The sequence below is a fragment of the Pongo abelii genome, chromosome 7 (genome assembly GCF_028885655.2).
Source record: "Pongo abelii isolate AG06213 chromosome 7, NHGRI_mPonAbe1-v2.0_pri, whole genome shotgun sequence".
Taxonomy (NCBI): domain Eukaryota; kingdom Metazoa; phylum Chordata; class Mammalia; order Primates; family Hominidae; genus Pongo; species Pongo abelii.
In genome coordinates this window covers 14,980,109-15,004,300 of record NC_071992.2, presented here as the reverse complement: position 1 = coordinate 15,004,300, position 24,192 = coordinate 14,980,109, and the positions used below count along the sequence as shown (strand labels likewise).

Genomic DNA, 24,192 nt, shown 5'->3' with positions numbered 1-24,192 from the left:
TTTTAATTAAATTCAGTTAGTTTTTCTAGAATCATAGTGTTGCCACAATTCTAGAGAGGTAATTTAATCCATTCCTCTGCCTTTACGGAGGATAAACATAAATTTTATTTTCTTTAAATATTTGGGCAGGAGATTTTAGCATCCAAGAACCACTCTTAAGAATCCATTTCAGCAGTGACTCAGTAAAATACAAAAAAAAAATCACATTTTAATATATTGTTCCAAATAAACTATATTAATTCTGTAAAATATCAATTAACCTAGGTTAATTAATGGGTTAATCAAGTAACCCATAATTTACTTCTTAAAGAAAAAGCAAACTCAAGAAAATCAGTCAATAGTGGGCCAGACATGGTGGCTCACATCTCTGGGAGGCCAAGGCGGGCGTTTCACTTGAGGTCAGGAGCTCGAGATCAGCCCAGCCAGGCCAACATGGAAAAACATACAAAAATTAGCAGGGCATGGTGGTGGGCATCTGTAATCCCAACTACTCAGGAGGCTGAAGCAGGAGAATCGCTTGAACCCCAGAGGTGGAGGTTGCAATGAGCCGAGATCGTGCCACTGCACTCCAGTCTGGGCAAAAGAGCGAGACTCCATCTTAAAAAAAAAAAAAAAAAAGAGAGAGAGAAAAGAAAATCAGCCAATAGTGAACATTCAGTGTTTCCAGCAGCTCCCAGGGTATGCTACGTGTGCTCTGGCCATTCTCTGACTCTCAGGTATACTTCTTGAAACCAAGGAATGAACAGTGTAGCTCAGATAATTTGGAGCTGGAGGCACTGCAGGAACCAATCTTTATAGAAAGATTGCATTGTGTTCATTATGCTTTATTCGCTAAGGCAGGAAAATATGCTAATGCACTTTGCAATGATTTTCAAATGGTTGAAATAAGGTGTTTTGTGTTTTGTTTTTAATTTAAAGGGGCATTAAGAAAAATAAGCAATTTACATTCCATGTCCAATCAAGGTTTTACTGTATGTGACTTAGAGGTCATTAAAAATGCTGAAGCTAATGTATCAGTTTAAAAATAATAGTTTGTCATTTTGTGGAAGCTGACATCAACCTAACATGGTTTGAGTCTTTGTGTGCAGAAGTTACATACATTGTCCCCTGGTCACCTTCTCAACGTGTTATGTCAAGAAAAAGCCTAAGAAAAAGAAAGAAGGCACAGAAAGGATCATATTAATGCCACTTAAAACAAGGAGCGAGGACTGACTCAGTGCCAATATCAATATTTTATTCCGTTTGGTAGGCAAAAATTTTTGTGCTTCTGAAATCTTAGAAACTTCAAAAAATAGGTTGTACTTTTAAACAGAAAGTAGAAAATATAGAGTTTCAGGTTTTATGAAAAGTTTCTTGGATTTGGTGGGGATTTTTTTTATATTTTTTGGTTTTGGGTTAGTTGGGGGTTTCTTCTGATGTTTCTGTCTCCATCATTTCTGAATTTGATCACAGACATTTTAAATTTGAGAGCATTATATGGTGAACAGAACTCAGCTATGTGACAAAATTACACATACTGATTCTTTCCCTTTTTTGATCCTCTGTAGCAATAGCTATTTTAACAAAACACTATTTATCCTCATAATAACCAGTCCTCAACTTGGAAGTTCTTTACTCAGTCTTCTTTGGAGTGTTGCCTTTTATTGAGCCAGACTTATTAAAATACTATTCGGCTTAGAATTTGTTCTCTATACTTTTAAGCCATGGATTCATAGCCTCAGATCTCTGAGCAAAAAAGAATCCTACCAACTGGAATTGCCACCCAAAAGAATACCACGTTTACTCCTATCAATCATTATTTTCCAAAGTAGCCAATGTGGTGCTTACAAAATAGCAAAAATTAAAAATTGAATTAAAAGTTTGGGCTTGTTTACAAACCACCAATCTGTATAGTGTCCCAGTAAAACCACTGTGACCATTTATTTACTAGAAGGCTGCAATAAGAGACCAGGAATCCACCCAAAGGAATCAGAGGAACCCGGCTCCGGGGGAATCATGAAGAAGGTAGTGAGATTTTCTCCTCCTGGTTTGGGTAACCTTGGTGCTCATTGTGAGCTTTCTGAATTTATTCTTTGCTTTATTTTTTTTCCTCTTCATGTCTATCCATTATGTTTATTTTAACCTAATTTCAAGTGTGTAAACATTTTGCAGAGGGTGGAACACCTACTTGTAAGGCTAACCTGTTTTCAGGCTCGTGAAAATGAGCCTTGTAAGGAGAGGTATTTTGAGTCATGTTGGGTTTGTAGAGGCACAGAGAGTCTGAAGAAAAGTTTAACAAGTAAACAAGATTAAAAAATTCAAAAGGAAGGTAGTGAGGAAAGACAGATGTAGTAATCCTAACCCCTGGTCACCTCATCACCTCTCACTGTGTGTTTTTTGTCTATACCTGTGACCTGGGGCCTTGAAACATGATGCAGAGACCACAGCTTTATGATAGGAAGGCCTTGATTAGCAAAGAAGACGTAGAGGAAGGTAGCTAGTGACTGGTTTGAATGTGCTGGCCTATATAATTATCTAGAATTAATATTTGCTCAGAGCTCACAGAATACACAACATTCTGCTAAAGGAGGGTGGCATGGAAAAAGAGGCAGAGATCAACAGACCTGTAACCTAGCTCAGCAAGGTAGACCTTTGTGTTCAGTCAAAAGTTCATGAGGATTCCATTGAATACTCAAAACATGTGTGTACACAGTTTGCTAACGTTCCACCTCTGCCAGGTTGTGCTGGGTTCTTTTGATATCAGATGAGTCAACCAGCCAAAGGCAAAAAATTGGTCTTGTTTTTGAACACTGGATAATAGGCTGGGTGCGGTGGTTTATTCCTGCAATCCCAGCACTTTGGGAGGCCGAGAAAGGGGGATCACTTGAAGACCATCTTGGGCAACATAGCAAGATTCTGTCTCTACAAAAAAAGTTAAAATTATCCAGACATGGTGGTGTGCATCGGTAGTCCCAGCTACTGAGGAAGTTGAGGTGGGAGGGTCACTTAAGCTAAGAGTTAGAGGCTGCAGTGAGCTATGATCGTGCCACTGCACTCCAGCCTGGGCAACAGAGCAAGATTCTGTCTCTAAATGTAAAAATAAAAATAAAAAATAAACACTGGATAATGAAGCAAATGTTCTTTTCTCAAACTCTACAACAAATAAAACCTGAGCATTAAACATGGACTTCAAGTACTTGTGTATATATAAATCAATAACCATTACTTACTACATGAAAGATACCACACTGGCATAGAGAGGACAAAAAGAAAGAAAATATATACACAGCTCCTGTTCTTAAGGATCCTAAAAGTTTTGCTGGAGAAACAGGGCATGACATTCTAATGTATATATAAGGATATGCAGAAAGATTTTAAATCATAATATATGTCAGAAAAATTCTACATTAGTGGTGAAAATATTTCCTAATCATAGGACAGATGAGGAGTTTAAAATAGCCCTAAACCAAGTCACCCCACAATTTAGTACAAGGAAGTCAATATTTCTAGAAGTCATTTCTTTCTTCTAGCTTCCCTGAACTGTAGTCGCGATGGGAAGAAGGTAGCTATTGATAGAATTTACCATATATAGATTAGGTGATGACTGGGGTTAAACCAGTCTGGGGATGACTAGATTCCATTTATCCCACAGGCGAGAAGCAACAACTGGGATATATCCTAGTAAATTCTAGGATACAACTTCAACCTTGACCCCCCTTCTATGCATCCCCACGATCTGGACCAATATTATCATTTTCTATGAATGTATGTATTGACGTGAAAAAATTGGAAAGCTCTATAGGACCAGCAGATAGTCATAAATCCAGAAAGTAATACTTGTTTTCAAAATCAATTTGGGAGAGGGGATGAGGAAAATGTATTTACTCATTTGGTCTCCCCATCTAGACCGTGATGAGCCACTCCAAGGCAGGACTTGATTCTTCATCTTTTTCCCAGAGCTGAGTCGCTGCTCCTGTGATATTTGTTCAAATAATGAATTGGATGAATCAATGTCTGGATCAGTGATTCAATGAATAAATGTCTTTGCTTCCTACCCTCCAACTTGCTCTTCAACTCACTCTGATCCAGCTTCCCATCCCCCTCACATTTCCATATCTACCCTTGTTGATTTTTTTCAGTGACTTCCACATTGCAGGATGAAATGATCACATTTGCATTCTCATCTTACCTGATCCCAGATCACTCCAGCCTGTTGACTGTCCAGCTCATTTTGGAAGAGTCAGTTCCTTCTGCTACTGTGACATCACACTCTTCTGGTCTTCCCCTTTCACCTCTGGCTGGTCCTCATCACTTCACTCTGCTGGCTCCTCCTCAGTTGGGCCCTTGAATACCTGCATCCAGTCTCAAGCCCACTCCCATCCCATGTCAAAGTCTCCAACTATAAGGTCCTCATCTTCCCAGCTTCAGATACCCTCACACTTATATTTCAGCCCAGACCTCTATTCTCACCTCCAGACTCCTAAAACCAGTGGTTTAAAAGTTTCACAATTCTCTCTAGTTGAGCTCGTCCAAAAACAAATTCAGCTCCTGTGACCACCTAGTCCACTTCAGCTGCAGTCTTCTCTACCTATATAGATGGTACTTTCATCTTCTCAGCTTCACAGGGCAAGAATCTGAGAGTCTTCTTCGACTGAGACGTCTTCTACACTCCCGCAATCAACCCAGTACCAAAATATACCTCTCTCTTCAAAATATAACTGAGGCGTGAATACTTCTCCTCATATGCATCACTAGCAGCCCAGCCTAATCAGCAGTCGGTTCTTTCTTGAGCTGTTACCACTTACCTGTCAATGCCATCTCTACTCTCATCCCCTTCTTCCAGATATATCCTCCTCATGGCAGCCACAGAGATCTTTTGAAACCACAAATCACATCATTTATCTACTTAAAACCCATGTATAGATGCTCAGTGCTTATTAGCATCAACTACAAGGGCTTGCATGATCTAGTGACTGCCTCAGCAGCATCATCTCGTGCTCTCCTTTCCATCACTCACCAGATTCCAGCTACTCCTTTCTATTTTAAGATCCTACCTTGGAACTCTTGCCAAGATTTTTACCTAGAACTTTTGCACATGTATTTCCCAGTCTGAGGAGTGCTCTTCCACCTATACTTTGCCTAGTTCATGTTTAGGTGTCAAATCAAATGTTAGTTCCTCAGAAAAGCTAAATGAAGTTACCCTCTCTGAACTTTTCTTTGTAACACTCTCCACGGTGTTTAATTAATTGCCATTCGTTTAATTATTTGTTTAACATTGACTTCCCCCACTATGCTGTGAGCTTCATAAGGCCAGAGACAATGTCTACCTTTGTTCACTGCTAATATCTCTAGTGCTTGGCACAGTGCCTGATACAGAGTAGAGGCTCAGTACATTTTTGTCAAGTGGGTGGATGGATACTATGCAGTGGATATAGGAAACAGAAAATAGGTTTCAGCTGAGGACAGTGGCTTAAGCCTATAATCCTAACAATGAGAACCTGAGGCAGGAGGATCACTTGAACCCAGGAGTTCAAGACCAGCCAGGGCAACATAACGAGAACCACCTGCCCCCACCCACTCTACAAGGAAAAAAAAATGCCAGAAATAAAAAATTAAAAAATAAAATGTTTTATGCTTTAATAAGTATGGGCACAAAACACTAGCAAAATGTAATTGCATTATTTGTAAATCCAGCAATTTCTATCTGAATTCTAGAAATAGTCTTTCTTGGTCAGATCCCATTCGGGGCATTATTCTTTGATGCCTACTCTACACTACCTAAAACTGTAAGTGTGGCCGGGCATGGTGGCTCACGCCTGTAATCCCAGCACTTTGGGAGGCCAAGGCAGGTGGATCACGAGGTCAGGAGATCGAGACCATCCTGACTAACACAGTGAAACCCCGTCTCTGCTAAAAGTACAAAAAAAAAAAAAAATAGCTGGACATGGTTGCAGGCACCTGTAGTCCCAACTACTCAGGAGGCTGAGGCAGGAGAGTGGCATGAACCTGGGAGGCAGAGCTTGCAGTGAGCCGAGATCATGCCACTGCATCCCAGCCTGGGCAACAGAGCGAGACTCCATCTCAAAAAAACGAAACTGCAAGCGGTCTCTGTTTCTACTGATCACAAAATCACCTTGGGTGCAGCCATATGCCACAACAGTTCATTCAATCACACCGGCGTGTTCTCCTAGCTCAGTACTCAAAATATGATTCCTAGAGCTGCAGCAGTGCTGCCTGAGAACTTGAAGAAAATATAACTTCTTCAGCCCCACCCTTGATCTAGTTACCTAAAGAATCAGAAAACTTTGAGAGCAGGCCCAGTAGATGATTCCAATGCACGCTGAAGTTTGAGAACCACTGTGCTAACTAATCTGGAAAGGGAATACCTAGGAGTCCCAGGTTTACCATTTTACAACTTAGACATTCCTGATTTGTCAGGCTCTTTTGGCAAACTTGGTGAAGAAAAGATAATTTGGAGCCAATGTTGGTGTCCAACTTAATAAGCTGGCTCCAGTTGAGGTACGGAAAGTAGTAGGCAGCTTTTGAGTTATGAGTGGCAAGATTATATGCACAATTATATGTCCTTTTCTTAAAAAAATTATAAATACGTAATAGTTGTATATGTATTCTTTTTGGTCAGCCTTCAGATGTTCTACTATACCATGTCCCCAACTCTTAAGTAGAGGTCAGCTGATGTATATAGGTCTATGCTATAAATGCAAGCCTTCCATAAGTAAAAAGCTAGATCCTCTTATGGTCAAATGTTTCTCTCTTGAATCTTTAGTGAAATTTGCATGTGGATTAGTTTTCTGTCTCTTAGATCTCATTTTTCATAATTTTTAATATCCTCATCATTGCCTTGCAATATAGTCATGCATCCACTTGACAGCAGGGATGCTGTCTGAGAATTGCATCATTAGGCAATGCACATCCTTGTGCAGACATCACAGAGTGGACTTACACAAACCTATATGGTGTTTTTTTATTTATTTTTTTATAAGAAAAACCAAATAGCCCAGCACCATTACTGAATGTCAATCATTTCCTCTACTATGCAATGCCAATATCAAGTGTCATATATCAGGTTTCTATATATGCTCCTTTATAATCATATGGGACCAACATCGTGTATACAAAATCGTCGTTACAGTGCATGACTGTACTAAGTCTTTATTATACATTGGATGACTGATTAAAAGAGCTATTTTCTTACTTTAATTGGAAATAAACATAAAGCGCTACATGTTTTAACATGTGATGCAAGAAGACAATCTTTTCTCTTAATGCCCATTTTTCCCAGAGAATATTCCGTCCTGAACTTCATCGGTGATAATGCCAAACATTCTTTATTCTGTATAAGTTCTTAAATCGTTATAGCATTTTCCAAATGCTTTCAGAGGTTGGTCTTTACATGAAAGACCCATGGAGACTTGTTCTTGGACAGCATGCTTTGTTTATGTCTCTACCTTAGGATCAGTCTTCAGAAACCACCCACCCATCAACCACCTTTTATATTTTACACCAGCATATATGGCCCTGTGAGATTTTCTGTGTGTGTGTGTGTGTGTGTGTACAGAATTATTGTCCCAGAACATGTTTACCTGTTTGGGAAGTGTTGTAGTGTTGTGCAATTTAGTAGGAATATGGGAAGCAAGAAAAAAATTTCTTGTACGTATCACATTATCCCTTTTAGCCATCCGTGAAATAATCGAACAGTTTCCTCAACGGACTGGCTCTGTTCTGAAAACCAAAAGCTCATTAGTCTCACTCCTACTTCCTTTCCAGGCCTCCAGAGCTCTGAATAAACCATACTAGCAAACAGCCTACACTGACCAACTTCTGAGATTTCTCTTTTCCTCTTTTTGTTTTTACCTAGTTGTTTTATACATTGCCACAAGTTACAGAATGCTAAAAAGAAACCTTTCTGTTGTGAGCTTTACCTCCAGTACCTTTGTTATATCTGTTTTCTATGTGATGCATTTCAAAAAGTGTGTAATTTTAAGAAACTTGGGATGTATTTTAGCATTCAGTGTTTAAAAACACAAACAAAGTAATCATTTGGATTATTTTATGGTACATGATTTTTGCACAGTATCACCAAAGTGTTGTCAAAAGTCTATTTAATCTCCAATAGTCACCCTAGAAATACAGACAGACAGACACACACACATGAAACGCCTTCAAGATTCATTAAGGAAAATACAATTGCATTTTGGTTGGCTTAAATCCAACATTTTCAAGTTTAGTAAAGACTCTTCAACTGCTTGGTATGCAATAAGACTCTAATCTTAAAAAGTATATTTTATATTTCATAAGTAAAAGTACATGGTTTATATTTAATGTGGAAGCTGAGCTTATGAAGGTTAGCACAAAGAAGAAAAAGTAAAATAAAACTATATCATGTTGATAAAGTTAGATCTTAAAATCTTTTTTTTTTTTTTTTTTGAGACGGAGTCTCGCTTTGTTGCCCAGGCTGGATGGAGTGTGCAGTGGCGCGATCTGGGCTCACTGCAAGCTCCACTCCCGGGTTCACGCCATTCTCCTGCCTCAGCCTCCCGAGTAGCTGGGACTACAGGTGCCCGCCACCACGCCCGGCTAATTTTTTGTATTTTTACTGGAGACAGGGTTTCACCATGTTAACCAGGATGGTCTCGATCTCCTGACCTCGCAATCCACCCGCCTCGGCCTCCCAAAGCGCTGGGATTATAGGCGTGAGCCACCACGCCTGGCCGATTTTAAAGAATTGCACTAGAGACATGTCTACTACATATGCCTCAATAATATGAACTACCAAAAACCTTGAGTTTGCTTTTTAGTGGTATTTCTGGAAATTCTTCTGTTAGCACATTTGAAAAAAATCTGCAGCAACAACAACAAAAAAATTAAAAACACCTTCAGATCTCTTTCTGATGCAAGACTCAAAAACAATCAGTCTGATTGGTCAATTCTCAAGTAACAGATCTGTCCCCAGCAGGCTCAGTGGCACCTCCTGGCAGGCTGTAATTCAGCCAGGGCATTGGGGACATTGGGACACATTAGCTGTCTCACGTAATTCATAAGCCAGTTTGCTGAACTGATTTACACTAACTCCTTGCTGGAGCATCTTTCCAAATTCTCACTCTTTAAAATACTTTTATTTTAGAATCAGAAAAATATTTATTTTCAAAAGAAATAATACCACTAATTAACAAAATGCTACTTTATGTTTCATAGGATTGCTGTGAGGATTAAATATGTAAATATTCCAAACAATAAGGTATTCATTTTGCTGGATTCTTTTATGTCTATGTATATATAAAAAGGGCACGAATACCACATGCCTGACTATGCATGCTCACCTTAATATTTATTGTAAAATCTAAGTTCCTTAATGTTAGAAATCAATTTTTATTATTCTGTATATAGTTCCTATTTTCACTTAAAATATACAAGAGAGCTCAACAAATATAAATTAATAAAGGATGACCATCAACCCAAGCAAAATACTTAACTCCAAAGAATGATGGAAGAGAATAATAATAAAGAATAGAGGCCCACTTTCTGCCTATTTACATTTTGTCTACTATGAAAGAAAATGTAATGTAACTGTAGCAGGACAAATTTTTAATTTTTATATTGTCTTTGAACACAAAACCATCTTCTAAAGGAGCTTTAAGAAAACCTAATTCCCTAGGGAATAAGATGCACTTTTAGTTGAGTCATAGTTTTACAGATGTATATAAAATATAGTCATAAGTTCCTCATTTAAATATATAGGCAAATGCTTTTGTTATTTTTTGCTGCATAGCAAATTTCCCCATAATTTAGCAACTTGAAACCATCATGAACATTTATAGTCTCACACAGTTGCCATGGGCCAGAAATTCAGGAACAGAGCTTAGTTGAGTAGATGTAGCTGAGCCTATGTCATAGGGTTTTCCACAGACTTGACTAGGCCTGGAGGGTCTGTCTTCAGTATGGCTCACTCACCTGGTTGTTGGAGGCCTCGCTTCCTTGCCATGTGACCCACATGGAGCTGCTTGCATATCCTCATGACATGGCTGCTAGCTTTCCCCAGTACAAACCTTCCAAAAGACAGAGCAAGAGGGAATCTGCAGTGCCTTATGGAATAGTGTCAGAAGTCGCATACCATCACTTCTGCCATAGTCTATTAAAGAACGGAACTAGGCTTCACCTTTTAAAAGGGATGGTGTTAAAGAATTTGTGGACACATTTAAAACTCATCATAGCAAGCTCTATGAGAATTGCCATCCCCACACAGTAAAGAAATATTACTTCTTAGAACTGATTCTAGTTTGACTCAGCTTTTTACTGACACACTTTTCCAAAAGAAACATAGCATATTTCAGCACAGATTAAAAATTATTTAAAATTTGGGACTTTAAAGATAAGCTAAAACTTGGTAACTAAGAAAACTGTGATCTAAAGTGTTTAACCTTCTTAAGGTTATAGGACTAGATCTGAGGTCTCTAGATACCCAGTTTAAATTCTCAGCTGAGTTGAATTATATGTTATAATGTCAGATGTATATGAAATCCAAGGTTATAAGTAAAATTCAATGTAATAATTTGTGTCCAACAAAGTAAAAAAGGGTTTATGGGGGTACAAACAAATATAAATGCTATCGTACTTGCCCCCAACACACTTGTACTTGAAATAGAGTTAGAAGCTTTCAAACAAGTAACTAAAACAATTAAGATTATATTATTTGTTTATTTTAGCAACTGATATATTGTTCTTTCAAAGCTAAAATGATCAAAGATATTCAACAGCAGTGGGTACTCATCAAAATAACCAATAGATAATATTATAAATGTTTTAAGAAATTAACACATTTAATAAAAGCAATTTTGAAGTATTTTCTATTCTAAATTTTTCTTGTTATGAAGGAAAATTTATTACAGTTCTTAAAAGAAAAGTACATGTAAAACACCAATGTAAATAATGCATTTGAATAGAAATATTTTTCAGGTCTACTTCAATAAATCTTTAATTTTCTATTATTTAGGGTTCTCCAAATAGAGGATCTATGAAAATGCAGCATTTGTTAATGGAATTTTGACCCAGATACTAAAAAAAAGATTTGCAGGAATTAAAAATAGACAACATAGAATGTAGCACATTTATTGAATTCCAGTAACAGACACATAAAAAATAGGTCAGCTCTCTCATCTGGCCTATGTTGATTTGGTGTGAATTATTATCAAGACAGCCTGCAAATAACAGCCAATTTTACAAGTATATTTGGATCTCATTTTACAAAATGATAGAAAATTGAGAAAACCAGTTTTCCTTAGAACTGGATGAATTATCCTCCTGATTCAAGGCTTGTATGATGGTGACTTCCTGCAGAAAAGAATGCTGCTGACTGGAAAGAGGACAAGGCCTCATTACATTGGGGACATTCTCTTTGCTACTAAAATGCTCTAAACTGTTTAGGTTTCTTTTTTTTTTTTTTTTTGAGACTGAGTCTCGCTCTGTCGCTAGGCTGGAGTGCAGTCGTGCGATCTCAGCTCACTGCAAGCAACTTCTGCCTCCTGGGTTCAAGTGATTCTCCTGCCTCAGCCTCCCAAGTAGCTGAGACTACAGGCATGCACCACCACATGTGGCTAATTTTTGCATTTTTAGTAGAGATGGGGTTTTACCATGTTGACCAGGATGGTCTCCATCTCCTGACCTTGTGACCTGCCCGCTACAGCCTTGCAAAGTGCTGAGATTACAGTCATGAGCCATTGCGCCGGGCCAGTATCTCATTTTTGATTCACTTAATACTCTCCAGTTTTTCTATAGACTACTTCTCTGTTTAGCACATAGGTGAATAAACGTAAGTATTTTTTTAAAAGTTCTTTCCTGATACTAGATTTTGTATTTTAAGTAATTGGGATCTGCTTAGTCCATTTGTGTCGCTATAAAGAATACCTGAGGGTGAGTAATTTATACAGAAAATTGGTTTATTTGGCTCATGGTTCTGCGGGCTGTACAAGAAGCATGGTGCTGGCATCTGCATCTGGTAAGGGCCTCAGGCTTTTCCACTCGTGGCAGAAGGGAAGGGGAGCCAGTGTGTGCAGAGATCACATGGCTAGAGAGGAAGCAAAAGACAGCTGGGGAGAAAGGTTCCAGGCTCTTTTTCAAAAATTGATTAATTTATTTGTAGAGATGGTGTCTCTCTCTCTTACTCAGGCTGGTCTAGAACTCTTGGCCTCAAGCAGTCCTCCTGCCTTGGACTCCTGAAGTTCTGGAATTACAGGCATGTGTCACCACGACCAGCCTAAGTTCTTTTCAGCAACCCGTTCTCACAGGAACTAATAGAACCAGACCTCACCCCACCCACCCCCAAGGAGAGCCTTAATCTATTCATGAGAGATCACCCGATGACCCAAACACCTCCTATTAGACCCCACCTCCAACATCGGGGATCCAATTTCCACATGAGATTTGGAGGGGACAACATCCAAACCATATAGCAGGAGTATAGTAGTTGTGTGACTTTGAGACCCTGCTCTATTATAATCCTTGAAAAAGAAAAAAAGACATTGTTTTCATGTTTTTATTTTTAAATATGCTACAAATACTTTCTTTTGTTAATTCCAAAAGATAGATAATTAGATGAAGTTGTAACAAAGTTTAGAGTTATGCAAAGAGGATCTGAACTTCTCTTAATGAAGAGTTAACAGGCAAGTTTTTAACCCATTTCATAGAGAGCAGAAATCATAAGACCAAATATCCCAAATGGATATTAGCAAGAAATTTAAGATAATAAAGCAGCATTTTATTCTAGTGCTCATATTTGAAACTAGAATTCATTTGCATAGTGCCAATTTAATAACTTAAAACCCAAACCAGCCTTTTGTCAGCCCTAATAATAAGGTTATAGAATTAAATAATGGGCCAGGCATGGTGGCCCACACCTATAATCCCAGCACTTTGGGAGGCCAAGGCCGGCAGATCATGAGGTCAGGATCCTGGCCAGCATGGTGAAACCCCATTTCTATTAAAAATGCAAAAAATTAGCTGGGCGTGGTGGCGTGCACCTGTAACCCCAGCTACTTGGGAGGCTGAGGCAGGACAATTGCTTGAACCTGGGAGGTGGAGGGTGCAGTGAACCGAGATTACACCACTGCACTGCAGCCTGGGCAACAGAGCGAGACTCCACCTCAAAAAAAAAAAAAAGAGAATTAAACAATCGTTGGAGAAGGATACTGAAAAAAGTTGGTGTATTAATCCGCTCTTGCATTGCTATAAAGAACTACCCAATACTGGGTAATTTATAAAGAAAAGAGGTTTAATTGGCTCACGATTCCACACACTGAACAGGAAGCATGGCTGGCGAGGTCTCAAGAAACTTACAATCATGTCAGAAGGCAAAGGGGAAACAGGCACATCCTACATGGCTGGAGCTGGAGGAAGAGGGCAAGGGGAAAGGTGCTACACACTTTTAAACAACGCGATTTTGTAAGAACTCACTCACTATCAGGAGAACAGCAAGGGGGAAATCCACCCCCATGATCCAATCACCCCCAGCAGGCCCCTCCTCCAACACTGGGGATTACAATTCGAGATGAAATTTGAGTGGGGACACACATCCAAACCATATCACTTGGGTGGGAAGAAACAGATGATAATGGAAAAGTTGTGGAGAGAATGATGTTTGCAAGCATTCTTTGCCAGTGGAGGGCGGGGCAGGGAAGGGAGGCGAAAATGGGATCTTAATTATAATGCAAAATTTATCTTTAAGACCAGGTGTCTTTTACATGCTTACAATATGTTACTTTCACTTTTTTGAGTGTTTTTTATTTTGTTGATGTGCTTCTAATCAGAAACAGTTTTATAAACTACACAGCTACTAAACCAATTACGTTTGAGTCTGATGAAAGGTATCCCCATTATAGGTATAAATAGACCCGTTAGCCTCACTGCTGATTGATGAAGAATTCCAGGTCTGCAAAAGCCAGCTCTATTTTAAGTGCTCCTTGTCAGCACCCAGCTTCGGAGTTAACCTCACTCAATTGTGCTTCTTTGCAGGAGAGAGATTACATGAGGCTAAACCACAGAGCATTCAATCTGTCTTGTGAAAGTATATAAACACTTTCTAGTGTGGTCATAAAAACTATGATTTCTCCCTTTATTCTGTTAAGTGCACTCTTAGCTAGCAAAGGTATTCAGAAAGAAGAGAGGGAAGGTTCAGCCGGCCAAGGACTGACATGTAGAAAGGGAAAATGTGTCCATGGCTTACCTTTGTGTTAATGTTTCCTGCTCCCTTAATATTAATCATTAGGCATCTCAAGGATGATCAGTGTTCAATTACTTCTTTAAGCCCATGTTCCAACTAGGAGTTTTGTTTGTTTGTTACTAGTAATTAAAAACCATACCAATATCTTTAGTTTCTAACTTCCTTTTTTCCTACTGTTTTCTATGGTAAAGGGTATGTACAGAAAAGCGAAAATGTGAGCCCTAAAGAGTCTGTGTAGAAGAGAAGGGGAGAACATGAACTTAACTAAGTTAAAACCCTCGGTTCATAACTTGACATGGACGCTTACTGATGGTGAGATCTTGGTCAATTAGATGACCTTGTCTCTATTTGACTTCATTTCCTCACACATAGAATGATATAGTAACATTATCCCTTTGGTAGTTATTAAGATTATATTAGTTGGCCAAGCACAATGGCTCATTCCAGTAATCCCAGCACTTTGGGAGGCCAAGGCAAGAGGATCACTTGAGGCCAGCAGTTTCACACCAGCCTGGAAAACATAGCAAGACCCCTTCTCTGAAAAAAAAAAAAAAAAAAAAAAAAAATTTAATTAGCTGAATGGCTGAGTGTAGTGGTGCACGCTAGTCTTAGCTACTCAGGAGGCTGAGGCAAGAGGATCACTTGAGCTCAGGAGGTTGAGGTTACAGTGAGCTATGATCACACCACTGCACTCCAACCTGGGTGACACAAAAAGACCCTGTCTCTAAAAATGAATAAACCTAATTTAATTTAAAAAGATTATTAATAAGTTAATAAGTGCCAAGTACTTAGAAAACTGCCTGGCATAGAGCAAGTGCAGAGTTACAGTGACTGCTAAGTAAGTGTTCCTATTCCCCAATGTCACAGAAGCAACTTACCATCACTTTTCCTAGTTAGTCACAAAATGCTGGCCACTTTGAGGACTATAACTGGACTCTTGACTACAAGTTATTTCTCTGACTTTGCCTTCTCAATCCTCTTTCCACTCTCCTCAACTTCTGCCTGCCCTTGAAAATACAATCCTCTTAAAGGTCCTAATTTGAACTTCTCCCTTTCCTTCTGTACTTTCTCCCTATTTATCACCTCCCAGTGCCTTTAATTCAGGCCCTCCCTACCCCTCATTCCCCTCACCACACACCAGACACAGCCCAATACAGATGCGATCTTTATGCCTCAGTGATATTGGTCAAAAAAGTACTGACCATAGCCATTTCATCTCTATCTTTTCTCCCAGAATTCGAATTTATTTCCTTCTCCCTTCATCTCCTATCTTCTACCCAGGTTTTGATAAATAATTTTGAAAATATGTTTTGTAAAATGTTTAGTTAGCAAAGCAATCTCATCTAACTTCTAAAGTTGTATGTAAATTTCAGTTAACCATGCTACGTCTATAAAGTCTATGCTTTTATGTTGAATGTTCAAATTATTTAATGGGTTTTCTAGAGAAAATTAGTATTGAAGCAATTCAGTCTGGACACTAATGTTTTCATACTTGCTAGTTAATTATCCTCCCATCTATGTTTACAAACAAAAATGCGGCGTATTGCTAATGTTATTACTTAACCTTCCTTATACTTGATTTGAATCTTTTGAGCATTAGTCTAAATTGAAAATATGTCAGTGCTACAAACTACACCTCACAGAAAGCTCAGAATTCATTGACCCATTTTGAAATATAGTTTTCTGGAGCCAAGATAGACTTTAATCATACATAAATGATTTGTAAGACTTTCTTCACTTATTACAGTCTATGCCTCACATAACTCTCCGCATAGGAAGAGAGTGGGGAGAGAAAGGAAATTTCAATGCTCATTCATAGAAGAAAAAAAAGGAATAGATTCAATTAAGAATCCAATAGAAAATACAAGAAACCCTTAACATAAGATTATTTGAGAAGGGATTAGTTATACAGGGACTATTTGCAAAGTTGTATGATAGGAGAAACACAAGGGATACTACAGTCACTGGGGGGTTAGTAGCAGCTGAGCTGATCACCCAAGGCCCAAACGACCAGAGAAGGAAGCAAGTAACAAAATGCAGAGAGGAGAAAGTCTGCAAAGTCAGCTGCCCTAAGAAAACCAATGACCTTAGGTGAAAAGTCACAACCAGTTCCAGGCAATCGTGCCAGATGGGATCCAGAGGAGTAGATAATCCAACCTTACTCTCCTCCCCTTCTGTCTCCTTCTACGGCTTGCCATGGGCCAACCTACCTGGAAGCCAAGAGGAATAAGGACCCTGTTGATGGAATCCATATAAAGCATTCTCATATAAATTATCATCCAGACTGGGACACTTTTGAGGGTTAAGAAAGTTGTTAAAATTAATTACCATTATTGCAAAAAAAAGAAACATGCTACTCAACAATTGTCTAACTATATAACTGTAGCTTTATACAATACAAAAAATGGCAAAACCACGATAGCAAGAACTCACCTATGACTCTGTATATACTAGGACAAAACTGCTGTACCTCTGTTTGTCCTGCATATCTCACATCCACCTAACCCACATTGCCCTTCCATCTTGTCAGACTCTGTGAGTCCTACAGGCTGCTGCAGGCACCAGACCACACTGGCTGGTAGATCAAGTGGCTGGTAGGGAGGCATTGTTGGACACTTCCATCACCAGCAGAAATCAGAAAGGGTTAGCTGTCCCCAACCACTTGTGTCTGAGAGCACTTTGTTAAGCCAGCGGGCAACCTGCGTGCTGTTCTTGAAAGGGAGGTGTTGGCTAGATTACATACGAAGGGGGTCAGGGAAGGAGAGGTTGTTTACCACTTAGTAGTCTTTCAGATTTAACCCCATATTAAAGCGAGAACTTTGTTCTCTGCACATGCATCTCATAAATACTAGACAAGACTATAGAAGCTGGAAATACAAACCCACTCTGAATAATTTTGATGTAACTATTAACAACTTTGTCATCAAAAATGAACATTTTGAGACAAATGTTAAACTGATCAAGAGATCTGTTAAACCAAGATTATCCCAGGCAAACCTGAGCATATGACTCCCTGTCTCCATCCGGGTCACCCTTCCTGCACAGAGGATGGGATAGAAAGGAAATCTGGGTGAGGGGGATGGGCAGCAAATGGAAATTAACAAACAAAATACGGGGACTTACGTCATCAGTGGAGTAGAAGAAACTGAGTTGGGCTCCTGTGATTTAAGGAGAGAGGTCACAGAAGTTACCATGTTACCAAGCGCAGGCAATTGAAAGGCCCCAACATCAAGTTCATCTCTAAATTACCCTTTCTGACACCATAGAGCAGCCTCCTCTTACATTTTATAGATAGATTCAGACATGTACCTCAGAGGTGCCAACAAGGACATCTCTTCTGCCCAAGCATTTGTCCTCAAAGAGCAGAATGTTTATAGACATCTCAATGTTAACACAATTTACCACTTTGAAAGCACCAAATGTTTGGCTATTATTTGATTATCATCCTGATTCCAAAAACCTCTCGTGAAATTTTTGATCAGTTTCTTTTTATTATTAACATTTATGTATATATGTATGTATGTGGAGACAGGGTCTCACCATCTTGTTCATGCTGGTCTCGAACGCATGGGCTCAAGGGATGCTTCTGCCTCAGCCTCCCAAAGCACTGGGATTCCAGGCATCAGCTACTGCACCAGGCCATTCATCAGGTTCTGTTAGTCTTCTGTGTCATAAACTTCTTCCTTAGTTTCCAATCACTTACAGTAGATTCTGCACACCCGCAGGCCTGGAGTGATGAGTTTCATTAGAGCTGCAGAACATTAGAATACCTTTACTTTCAGCCAAAATAAAACCTATATTTTACTGATCCTGGTATCATGGTGTACATTTTAGGTTAGACCACGCATAATATATATCAAATTTGTGGGTGGTTACCACTACAATAAATATCTCCCTGTAATAAAAATGTTTCTGGGCTCCAGCCAAGAGCCCACTTTATGAAGTCATATTTGATAAGAATAAATTCCAATTCAGTGAACAAGATTACGGTTTGTCATAAAGAGATTTACGTATATCATTTAAGCAGTTTTAATCTGTATTCTTTTTGTGGTTCTGATCTAATGGTTTATGTTTTGAGCTTCTACCGGAAGCCTGGATCTACCAAAAGTTTTTAAGTTGGATGTTATGAAATGGTAAGAATATCAGCAAATGTTTGGTAATACAGATGAACATGCAGGCATTGAATTATTAAAATGAAACTAAGCTTATATTTGAATATAATTGGTAGTAATTAACCTGACCAAGATGGATATGAGTAAATGCTTTATCTCTCAGCTAAGAGACTAAGTGAAAATACACAAAACAAATAGATTGACAATATATGTTATTTTGTTTCTTAGCTAGACATTATATGCTATTCTGTTAAACTGTAAACCAATATGTTACCTCTATTTTTATCCAAGTCTATTGACCAATATTATATGTATATTACACATATATTTATAATATACATATTATATTCTGATTAAATGTGAATATACATATATACATATATAATATGTATACACATGTATATTATAAATATATGTGTAATATATGTATATCTATATATGTATATTATATGTATAATTATATGAATATATTTCAATAATTTATGAATAGTGCATGGAATTCATTTTAATTTGGGGAAACTTCAGTAAGTGATAAATCTCATGAAGAGTTCTGATTAAATGCGAATGGTGGTCCCAGGGATCTCCTACAATTCAGAAGTCACCCAAAGGTCACATGAGTGCAGAATATAAATGTTCCACATTTTCTGGTACAGGGATCACTTCCACTTATGCCCTCAGGTCCTGCTGCTCCAAGACATACAGAACTGGGAGCCTGCTCCTCTGTATGGAGACCCAAGTAGAATATCATCACTGGCTTACCTAAAAGGACAAAGAATAGGCCCACCTAGTAATAGCTAGTTTGGGGTGACAAACCTCAAATAAAAGGTGAGGGAGAAGGATTATATCCTCCACACTGAGCTTTATAAAACTTAGGGAAAATAGCTGAAAAAAAAGAAAAATGTTTTTCAAAATCTCACGGAAAATAATTTAAAATTGTTCAAAATAAATAAAGGAGAAATAAACATGCGGAAACAAGTTAATCAGACTGGAGGAAGAGGAGGACTCAGAGGCAGACAACCTATACTTGTTTTGCATTATTTCCTAATAAATATATACAGTAGTTGCTTTTTAATCTCATATTAACAAATACCACAGTAGGAACAGTTCACAATCATGGAGCTGTGTGATAATCCCTTCCCATGCAGCAATTTCATTTAACCCTCACAAATAGCCCCAGGATGTAGATACTATATCTACCCCTATCTCACTGAGCTCAGAGAGTTCTAGAAAAGTGCCAAAAATCATCACGCTAATTAATGGCAGTAAGAAACCTTGTACGTGTTCATATTCACCTCTAATTTTTTGTTTCAGTCTTCAGTGTGGATTCACAATTAGATTACTTCTTTTCACAGCATGTCTTCAATTTCTTTTCTGCAATTACTGCACTTAGCAAAAGACTGTGTAGGTAGTGAGTACTTTGCATGAGTCTTAATGATTAACTAGACCTAGGCACAAGAGGATGAGGTTCTCAGAGCACATTACTACAGAATGAGCATACTAGGAAGAAGAAAGAGAATCACTAAAGCATTTTAAGGAAAACAGTGCTGTGAGTAAAAATCTTCAGCAGGGACGCTGCCTTAGTAATGCCCAGGAAATCCTGTGAGAAGGAGCATTTCGCACCAGCAAAAAGCTACGATTCAGACTTCGTGGACAAAATGAATCATTATGAGGAGTGTAACATTGAAGGGGAGATAAATTGCTGGTTGACATCATCCAACAAAAAGGATAAACAGCCATTTTGAGTCAATTGCTCTCTGAATAAGTTAATTATCTTGAGTATCATCTTCACTGGAAATAAGCCAACATGTCTACATTACTCCTTAATTGTGAACTTTCATAGATCAGACTTAAAAAACAAAAACTACCATGAATAGTCAGTATTTCTAAGTGGCTACCACAGGCAAATCATTATACAGAACAATAAAATAATAATTTTGAAGAATTTGCAAATTTAAGGAGATATATATAATATAGAGACAATGAATATATTAATATGCAGTACTTAAATATATTCATTAATTTTAATAGGCATTTTTTCTATTAGCAATGTTCAATTGGAATAAACTTTAATAGTAACATAAAGACATGATTTATTAAATTCTGAAAAGAATTCATAAGATGAAAATATATCTGAAGGATATGTCATGAATAAGTCATCAATTGTAAATTTCTTACAGATACAAAATATTATCATTAAAAATTCAATAAAGACAGAGAAGAGTTAAGTTAATGTGGCCCAGTCATGGGGCTCTTTCTGTTTATCTAACTTGCTAAAGAAATTATTTTAAAAAAAACTTCGAATAATGATTAGTATTTATTTTAGACCATATTTCCAAATAAAAGTGGCCTCAACCAGAGCTTTGTCAGTCTGAAATTCAACATTTAGCTATCTGAAGACAGCTTAGAGTAACATATTCTGCCAGATTTGTTGAAGACAGAGTCACCAGCTTTAAATACAGTAAATGTCAGTGTTTTGAGAAGGAAAAGAAAAAATTTTCAAGGTCAGAATCCCAACTTTCATTCTTATTTAGTGGAGGGTCATCTCATCTCTGCTAAAGATAAACTACAGACATACCTGTGAGCAGCACCAAAGTATCTCTTAAGAATCCGGGCGCGGTGGCTCACGCCTGTAATCCCGGCACTTTGGGAGGCCGAGGCGGGCGGATCACGAGGTCAGGAGATCGAGACCATCCTGGCTAACACGGTGAAACCCCGTCTCTACTAAAAATACAAAAAAAATTAGCCGGGCGTGGTGGCGGGCGCCTGTAGTCCCAGCTACTCGGGAGGCTGAGGCAGGAGAATGGCGTGAACCCGGGAGGCGGAGCTTGCAGTGAGCCAAGATAGCGCCACTGCACTCCAGCCTGGGCGACAGAGCGAGACTCCGCCTCAAAACAAAACAAAATAAAAAGAATCAACTTTGCCTTTGTTCAAACGTTCAAACAACTATTTAAGCTGAGACCCCAAATTTCTACACCGTATAGTATAAATAAAGTCATAATTTCAGTCTACAAAAACTGAAAGACAGTTGTTAAAGCCAGCGATTTTAGGGGGGGAATAAATCTCAATATTGCTGATAACTTTTATTAAATAAGATGTGTCCTTTTTTTGGAAATAAGGATACACAGCATGAATGACATTTCTCAGATAATTGTTCATGCATTTATTAATATTTCACTTTGGTTATAGATATTTGTTCCTTGAAGGCAATCCTTACGCCAGCACATCATCTCTTCTTTCTGAAACTGAATTTCCATTGTCTTCTATGATCTGGTTAAGAAACTAAGTTAAGTTGGAATCATGAACACTAGGAGGGATGAAGCCATGAGGACCTTTGGCTTCATCAGTCTTATGAAGAATGGTATAGTAGACAGGGTTATAAAGCCACATTCTAGTCTAGTTTCCATCTGGCTACAAAAAGCCCTGTAGTATTGGGCAAGTCACTTAACCTGTCTGGGTCTCAACGTCCTCATAAGCAAAATGACAGACAAAGAGCTAAATCAGTGTTTTGCAAAATATAGTACATACAGTACTAATGGTATATCAGCTGATACTGGGGTAAACATTCTGAATTTTTATAATTATGTATCCTAGTGTGTATTATGAGTAATACAACCCACAAATCAAACCCATAAATGTATGCATTTCTATTATTTAGAACAAGTAAAAAATAGAAAATGTATTTAAATTTGATTTTATTAAATTATTAAGTAAATAATTTATAGATGATACATGTATATAGTAAAAATTCTGAAGGTGGTATTTGAAGAACTGAAGATTGGGAAACACAAATGAATGATCTCTAAATCCCTCTTCATCAAGAAGAGACTATATTTTTAATGAAAGAATGATGACCGTCAAAGCTAGAGAATTACTTTGTAAACCAAAATAGATGATATCAGATTGCCAATCAGACACAGCTTTTCAATAAAATTCTTTGTTCAAATGAAAGCAGACTGAAATCATTGACTGGCTAACAATATTGCAGAATGGCATGATTTCAAAAGACTCTTTAAAGGAAGAAGAGACGAAAACAAACTCATTTTCCCATGTACCTTATTTTCTTTCATGCTGTCTTTCATGTCTTCCCAAAAAATGTGAATCCCAAAACCCTTCCTGTTGCCCACGTGCCCATGATGGGCTCTTGCGCTCTCATCTGAGACAGAGGCTGTTCCATCACCGAAGGATATTTTCTTGCAATTCCTAAGGACAGAATTACTTATTTTGGAATTTCTCTGCAATTATTTTTCTGTGGAACATATTTTTGTGGGCAGAAAAGTGAATGTTTTAAAGGGAAAGGAGTAAATTACTCTGTCACTGATTTTTCTATGAATTAAGCCACTTTTTAAAAGGCAAATAAATAAAATTTCTATAGACTTAAACAGTACTCCAAACACTTCTGTGTGAACATCTTGAATATTTGAAATCAAGTAAAAGAAAGCTCTGACTATAAAAAGAGAAAGCACAAAATAGATAGCACTCGTTTGTGTACTGCAGGACAAAAAAAATAAATTTGCTTCATGGAACATAGGAGAACTTACATACTATCATAGCTGCCAGTTGTCTGAAGAGACTGGCCTATATGGTCCTTCTTGATGTTAGTATTCTATGTTCCTGATTCTAAAGAACTAAGAGGAAAATATTTCATACAAGTGAGGAAAATGGCGTAATAAAAATGACATGTTAAAGAAAATTAATAGAAATATTTCATTTCATTTCTAAAATAGAAAAACGTATTCCTAAAATCAGAGAAAATAGAAAAAAAGCGTATTCCTAAAATCATCACGAAGAAACTGGTTCAATTAGAATGTTTCAATTGACAAGACATTCAGATTGTCAATTGTCATGGATTCAGATATGATGTCTATTATTTATGATGCTATTTACGTTAGCAGCTTCTGTGCGGTTGGTGTGAGTTCCTAAAAGGTGTCCATCTGAGGTTCTCCTGGAAGTGCAGAAAGCCATTTCTGCAGCAGACCAAAAGAATCAACATATGTTTAGAACATTTCCATGTGGCATGTCAAAATCAGCATTTCCCCAACCATCTTCCACATCCAAAAACACAAACAGGCATGCACACAGTCTAAGCTCCCACATACAGCTTTAAAAGGTCTCATTAGAAGAAAGCAAATTGTTTCCTTCTCTTTTGCTAAAAAAGCTTTCTTAAATGGCTTTTTAAAAATTTGATTGTATTAATAAAACACCTTAATTGGCCGACTTCAATGAAAATCTTTACATGTGGAGAACTATTAAAGGGTCTCAGTATAGGGGGTCGGAGTGGTTGGGAGCCATAGAAAAGGTTGCTATCTTATTATTTAAATATCCTAGAGAAGAAAAGTAAAAGACTATGGATGATTTTTCTCCCCTTTCATTTGGAAGTCATTTGTAGACTTTCCTTTGTTCCATTGAGAAATAAGAGAAAAAAATATATAAGTTACAGTGAACCCATATGGCCAGCAGGAAAATCCTGTTTAATTGCTTTATTGCAAGAAATGTTAAATCACTTCCTGAGGATGCAGTTTAAATGAAACATATGGCAACTATTAGCAACAGCCCCTAATGAATTCAAAAATATGCCTTTTATTGAAGCTTTCTCATAAGCATCAATCATACATGTTATTTAAATTGTATATACAAATAGGCATTTGGTGTCTTAGTTCCACAAATGTGGATGAACACCTACTCTGTACCATACTATACAGTCAGCTTGTGTGAAATGTAATTTCTGAGCCCAGAAATAGATATGACGTGATGGGACCTCAGGACATGGACCCAAATCTATCCAGGTCTCTTCTCAGAAACCAACGACAAGAAGAATCCCCCAATCAATGCCTCCTGCTTAAGGGTTTCATGCCCAAGAAAACCATTCCATTT

The 24,192-nt window shown here is 37.9% G+C and overlaps 1 protein-coding gene and 1 long non-coding RNA gene across 4 annotated transcripts in view; one reads left to right on the top strand and one right to left on the bottom strand.

Moving 5' to 3' along the window:
* The window catches only part of DLC1 (DLC1 Rho GTPase activating protein), a 524,846-nt gene that overhangs the window by 272,144 nt on the left and 228,510 nt on the right, over nt 1-24,192 (top strand). The gene's annotated exons all lie outside the window — the stretch shown is intronic.
* Nucleotides 17,727-23,040, bottom strand: LOC129060894 (uncharacterized). Its single transcript, XR_008527766.2, has 3 exons — nt 22,860-23,040; nt 22,374-22,521; nt 17,727-17,960 (listed from the first exon to the last, which is right to left on the bottom strand). It is a non-coding gene; the product is annotated as an uncharacterized LOC129060894 (long non-coding RNA).